Raw genomic sequence first — 6,482 nt, 5'->3', positions numbered from 1 at the left:
GGTAATGTCTGTTATTTCGATGGCCACCGATTCAATTTGGCCTCCCTGGCTTTTGCTTCTGTGGACGAGGCTGGTTGCTTTGGAGGTTCGTGGGGGTTTGTTTTTTAAATGAGATCTTTTGATACCTCGATTGTCAAGTGAACACTCGTCGAAACTTTTATGCAGTCGAAACGGTTCTCTTAATGAAGCAGGAAGTAAAAAGTCGAGATTCCAATAACAATTGTTTTACTATGTTTCTTATCGTTAAAAACATTAATATTGATTTATGGAAGTGGTGTCACGTGCATTCAGGCGATGTGGCAGTTGAAGCGATAAGGTGTTTGGAAATAAAGAAATAAGGAAATTTTTTAGTATAATATTTTATTTTCATAATAATAAAAATTACAAAGGGTACCAATTCAAAGAATATCAAGAATTAGTGTATCGATGCAATTATTTATAAAAATTCAACAGATCGAGATGTTAAAAAAATAGTACTACGCTGAAGGCAATCTATTATTCACTTTACCACAAGAATATTTTATTTCTTGCAGTTTAGAAACGTTTCACATAGGGTGTAAGCTAGTAAATGTATATTGTGAAAATAAATGTATTTTTCCTAACAGTTTTTATTTGGTACCTAAAGAGTTACCTTGCCCTACAGTATCGTGACAGGCTCCTGAAGATTTGAACCAGAATTCAACAATCGTAAATATTACTTAATTCTCATAAATTCAAATGAAATACTATCCTTCTATTATCGGTCATTATATTTTAAATCAAACATGGGCATAGAGTATACCTAGAATTCGTTTCTTTTCTCAATAAGTTATTGATGACAAAGTAGTCGCATCGATCACAGCTGAGAAATAAATCGTAGGCGGGATGGGGTTAATATTCAATTACTTACAAGTGAAAAAGGAGTTAGGTACATGCAATTTTTTAGGTTGCCAGGGTTGCATGCCGCCTGGTAATACCTGAGCGAACGCATCGACCGGCCACGTCAGCCTATACGGCGCGGCACCTATGGAGACAATTACCGCGCGCCATATACGTTCATCCGCGGAATTCATCTCGGATAGATGCGCCGGGAGTAGGAGAAAACGAGAGAGATTAAATCGGGGCCCCAAGTTCCGCTGCCAAGAGATCTCTCGTTGCCGCGAGTATCCGGCAACAGCCGCGGAACGGGACTACCATAGCCGGCTACAAACGCGCTACACGGCAGATACACAACAGGCAACGTACAACGTTTCCTGTTAGCTGTTATTCTTGCGCGCACAAACGCGCGCCTCTTTCCAACGACGATGTCTCTCGTTCCATCCACCGAGGCCCCGGGACAATTTGCTTGGAACCTCGAGATTTATGCGGTCCCCGCGAACAGTACGAGTACTGTTACTTTCTTCCCCGCGTAATCGTCCGACGAAGGGAAAAGCTCCACCGCCGCTTGTCGTCACCGCGTCGCGATTCCTCGTCTCTTGAGGTAGACGCGTCGCATAGCGCGGCCAAACGCCCGTCTTCTAGATGAAACTCGATAACCTAAAAGATATGAGTGATGCTAAAAAATGCTTCAGACAAAATTTCTGAGGTATAGAGTTAAACATATGGTGGTTATATTTTTATTACGTTATAGGGATATTCTGAAGTTTTTTAACCAGTTAACTGCGTGTGAGTATACACGCAATCTTAAAGCTTGACATGATGTTAATTTTTTCAACTTGACATTATATGAATTCTTCATTTTTTCAGATAAATATGTAATTGTTCTTTGTACATTCGTCCTGTGTTTTACGAGTACAAAATTCGTTTTTTGATTTTGTTACGCGCGAAACGAGAGATTTTTGTTATTAAATTTCACAGTTAATAGGTTTAATAATGTGTATCTTCGTAGTCTATGTCATGCAGACAGTTAAGCAGAGATAAAGAAACTAATTTTCTCAGTGAAGGATCTTAATACATTAAAAGTAAGAGCATTCTGGTACTTTTGTATATATTTCTTTATTCTGTATTTTATGTACTTGTATTCATCATAAATGCGTGAAATCCAGGGTCTAATAATTAAACCGAGTAGATATAGATTTCTAGGAAATAATTTGTAGATGTTTTAAAGAAGGAGAGGATTATGTTAGAAAGATCGAAGATGTTATAAATACATGAAATACAAAAGTAAATAAAATGTAATTAGAATAATCTGAGATCCATTAAACAGATTTAATTTTGCAATTAATTGAATAGACGGCAGATCCGCAGGCTTATGAATTTAGCCACTTGATGGTTATAAGATACGTATAAATACGTGATATTCCATGCGTTCTTGACAAGAAGATAATGCATGTGCTCTATCATTAAGTCATAATGTCTATAGTTTGTTTAACTCGGTTTTGATGTTGATCACAACTAATATCACTGTACAAAGTGAGAAGTAAGATTTGTGTCAGCAATTAGCTTCGAGCTCACATTTACGACTGTGTCTAGTATTATTTGTTTTTTTTACTAGCATAGCGTTGCACACGAAAAAGTCTTTTGAAAAGAGATGACTAAAGGTTATTTTGCTTTTAATGGATTCATGGGTCAGGCTTGAGTTGAATGGGCAATACGTGTTAAGGAATAGACATTAGGAGATAGTGTTTCCAAGTTACACTACTATCGGGTGTCCTGGGACTAATTGTCTACAGTAGTTTTAAACATTCGAAGAGAGGCAAGAACGTTTGTTGTTATATTGTTTATAGCAATGGTGCTGCGTAAGCCCCGGAGTTTATGAATCTTCTTACTCTACCTCTGCTTCTTCTTCCTCGAGTCCATTAGATGTCGGGAACGATAATTTGGTCCGTAGATTGGAACGTAACTGCGAACGTCATTGTCTAAAGTATTGCTAGTCAGCATAATTTCCGGTGCCTAGGGACTTTTTCTCACTGCGTCACCGTTAATTTCACCATTTCACTACCATTACTCTTCTTATTCTGCCTCTATGGGACAGTGCTGTTGAACAGTAACCTCTCGCTGCTAATGGGACTTTCCTCGCCTCGTGATCGTCTATTTTCTTCTTCTGCCTCCATTACTTTCTGAACCTTGTCCTTGCAGGTTTAGTACGAAATCCTCATCAGGTACAACCATCTCCGCGGACTAACAACGTCATAATAAAGAACATGTGAACATATTTAATGAAACGGAACCATTTGTTTCACTAACTACCTCCCCTTTGCTTGTTCATCATTTGCATCCATCCCTCTGCTATTCTCTGTATATATGCACTTGATGTCCAAGATTTTATTTACACCTCAATCTTGCGAATTTTTATACAAACTTATCATTAACTTTCTTAATGTAGAAAAAGTCCCTTTTATAGGGCGTCGTCTCTTCATTTCTCAAAATGATTAAAAAGTAATTTATTTTTAGCTATTTTACTGCAAGAATTTTTTATCTTCTACAATTCAGTAATTTTTTTCATGTTCGTTGTTAGCTATAACCGTTCTGGTAATTCTATAGAACGTTACTATTTTGTATTTCTCAGTAATGAAAATATATGAGAATAGAGTCAAAATGTTGCACAATATTCCAAATAAAAAACTTGATCCTTTTACCAAATACCTCAGTAAAAAAGAACTACCGCACCGTCAAAGTGACGAGTTTCAGTTTCTTCATTATGCAATTATTGATACCTTCAAATCGTTAAATATCCGAAATCACTTAAGAATAGTTTCACTTCAATATTGTAACTCATGTATGAAGAAACCGAAAAACAATGTATTGTTACAATTTTTATACGGATTACATATGAATAATTAAACGATAGTTCTAGTGTTAATCCATGCCCTCTTAATGGGTTAACGCGATGTTACCACTAAAATTATCGAACAGTTACTTACTTCCAATGTTTCATCAAAATTAGAACAATATGTTTCTTCAGATTCGAAGGGCCTCCTAGCTTTGTATCTATGCAAATATATAAATTGAATTGAAAATCTTTCGCAAAAACGCCTTCATCATCTAAGTAATTGCAAAATAATAATTCTGAAATAGGTCAATTTAACTCATCCGGTAGTTTTAATGTTAAATGGGAGGAAACACGCTCGGCCACGTTTCACGTGATCTCGTGGAAGAGTCCGGTGATTTTTCGATTCGCGGCGAGATCCCATGACGACGATGGAGCCGGATAATCCAGGATCGAGCGGGATGATCGATGAACGAGGCAACGGGAAGTCCAGTTAGAGTTCATGAGAACTCCGTAATAGAGTATGCTGAAATTACGACTTTGAGCATTCGCGTCTCATATTGCTGAGAAACTTAATTCGTGCCCCTTGCGCCCGGCTAGTCAGGGCGAGGGCGCCAGATTCGCCTGGCCTATAAATCGCCCTATCGCGTAATATGAGCGCGGGGGATTCAGTTTCGCGCATAATTCTAACTAGCGGCGCTAAATTGTCGCTGTAAGCGATATCTTGTCCAACGTAAACTGCTTCATCCACGAAGGCAACACTTCATTCTGATGTGAACAAGGGACCTATCCTTTTCTGTTCTCTCCTGGATGTAGAGTGGCGGACTGATTGGCAATTGGTTCGAGTAATGTAGAACACGGTAGCTGCAGATAAACATCGTTGTGACACTGTTAACACTTTATCCACCGCTTCTGATCAAGGTGACCACTTACTAACTGCCAATATGGTTTTCGTCATCGTGTAGGGGTGTGTGTTTTCACTGGCAAACCTTTGTAATTTTAGAATCACGCTATAAGGGAATCCCGTAATCTTGTTCTGATTGGTTTTGTTTTAGACTAGTATAATTTTGATTGGTTACCGATTGTTAAGTGTTCGAAATCGGATAGGCTTGCGTTAGATAAAGTGTTAACACGTTGTATAGATTCGATGATTAATGTTTGTGATAACGTATCGATTGAATCGAATGTTGTTGGATTTATATGCTGTGAGAAAGTTAAGAGAGTAACTGTTGTGGGGAGAATGACGACTTTTCGGTTTCTGTTTCGTTAGTTAAATTGTTTTGAGTGAAATCGGATTAAATTAGAATGTTGTAGAAATAGAAAATATCAATTTTTGTATATTTAGACATATTTACAAAATTAACGAAATTCATTCTGCATTTGAAAATGCAGTCTTAATGGTGTGTCAAATGAGGACTGTCAAGCGAACTACTTTATGCTTAAGATATTTTATCAGTCCACAAATTGATAAAATAACACCACCGTGTCACATATAACTACGACGGCTCAGTATTATTACTAAATTGGAATGTTGTTTTGCTGTTCTGTTTAGTAATTACACTTTTAACTCGCACCAAAAATACAAGTATCGTCAATTCTCAATAAATCCCATCTAATTATGTTAATTCTATAATTCCACTTTCACAACAAATAAAAAGGCACTTCGACATGATTAATCACTATCTCATTAATCGAAAACGTAATTGAAAACCACTCAGTCACCAAATTTCAGTAAAGAGGCTCCTCTTCAAACAAACTACCCCTAAATTTAACTCAGACAATTTTACCGATACCTTACAGTTAAATATTAATCCACAGAGGGAATTATCTACGTTACGTTACATCCTGAAGATAGCGTATAAATGTTTCGAATAAAAAACATCGCGAATACGCGGGTATCCCTGACTAAAAGGTAAATCTTTTTACTGGCTACTAACCCGTCCCGATTATCACCGCCATTAACGTTTCTCCGTAGTCGAAAATCACTTCCCGAGGCAATTCTGTCGCGGCGGAATACCTGGCGTGGTACATTATAATAGCTTTAACCGGCGAGGATCCCGCGGCGAGGGAAAAATCACCGGGTTTTTCCGTTCCGTCGCGCAACTGATCGCGGGTTAAAAGGCATCTTTGTATGTCCTCGCCCGTTCGCCGATAGCGGTAATCGAGAAAGCCGGCGACGGCCACGGCCTACACTCGCGTTCCCCAACGAAAGCAAATCGAGAGCCCCTTCGGCTTCAACGAGTCCAACATTTACACTAAACTTAACATTGTATAACCTCGTGTTATCGTTAATCGAAACGCGCAGCGGCGTGGCGCGCGGCTTCGCAACGGCAGAACACGAAACAAGACGAGTTCATATGACTCCATTCAGGGCCGTATGTCTCTATGTGTGTCTGTGTGTGCATGTGTATTGCGCACGACTTCGCGTTGCAACATAATCGCAATTGCAAAAACACTGCAACCAACGGACCCGACCGAACAACTCTGCGCCGACTGTGCGCGACGAGACGTGCCGATACCCCGCTTCGGCAGTTGTATCGGTCGCTCAGCGAAATATTATTAGACTCGTATTGTCGTCGACGCTAATGAATAGATAACCGGTTAACCGAGAATCTGTGTAACCGTTTTTAGGAGTTCTGTGGTTTGCAGGATTCCCGTATTTTGTTCGGTTTTTAGAATTTATAGAAGTTTTAGGATTTGTCAGATTCGTAGAGTTTCTACAATCGGTAGAATTTTTATAATTTGTAGTGTTTGTAGAATTTTTACAATTTGTAAAAGTTTATGGAATCTACAG

The 6,482-nt window shown here is 38.6% G+C and overlaps 1 long non-coding RNA gene across 1 annotated transcript; it reads right to left on the bottom strand.

The window, feature by feature from the left end:
• Positions 1-460: 460 nt before the first annotated feature.
• Positions 461-5,930, bottom strand: LOC116427697 (uncharacterized). Its single transcript, XR_004235143.2, has 4 exons — positions 5,626-5,930; positions 3,843-3,909; positions 2,753-3,099; positions 461-1,515 (listed from the first exon to the last, which is right to left on the bottom strand). It is a non-coding gene; the product is annotated as an uncharacterized LOC116427697 (long non-coding RNA).
• Positions 5,931-6,482: the final 552 nt, after the last annotated feature.

The sequence above is a fragment of the Nomia melanderi genome, chromosome 1, assembly GCF_051020985.1.
Source record: "Nomia melanderi isolate GNS246 chromosome 1, iyNomMela1, whole genome shotgun sequence".
Lineage (NCBI taxonomy): Eukaryota > Metazoa > Arthropoda > Insecta > Hymenoptera > Halictidae > Nomia > Nomia melanderi.
This window is presented reverse-complemented; position numbering and strand designations above follow the sequence as displayed.